The following is a 391-nucleotide window of genomic DNA, read 5'->3' as shown; positions in this document are numbered from 1 at the left end:
TATCTTTGTATAACGAGAATGAAAAATGGATTAAATGTTCCTTTTCTCAAAACGGGATTTAGAGCAAGTTAAGGAAGTAGAATGAGGGGAAAATATCCACTTTGGAATATATTGAGAGATTATATATCAACTTTGCGATAATTTGGGAAGAAAAATATCCACTTTGCGATAATTTGGCAAGGAAAATATCCACTTTGCGATAATTTGGCAAGGAAAATATCCACTTTGCGATAATTTGGGAAGAAAGATATCCAATTTGCCATAATTTGGCAAGGAAAACAAAAAATCTTGAAAGATAATTTATCCGTCCCACTAAAATCTCAGAAAAGAAGGGAGTGTAAGTGCCTTGTCCGGGCAACGTAAATTAACGTGAGGGAAGTTCAGCCGTGCA

Source organism: Penaeus monodon, chromosome 25 (genome assembly GCF_015228065.2).
Source record: "Penaeus monodon isolate SGIC_2016 chromosome 25, NSTDA_Pmon_1, whole genome shotgun sequence".
NCBI classification, from domain to species: domain Eukaryota; kingdom Metazoa; phylum Arthropoda; class Malacostraca; order Decapoda; family Penaeidae; genus Penaeus; species Penaeus monodon.
This window is presented reverse-complemented; position numbering follows the sequence as displayed.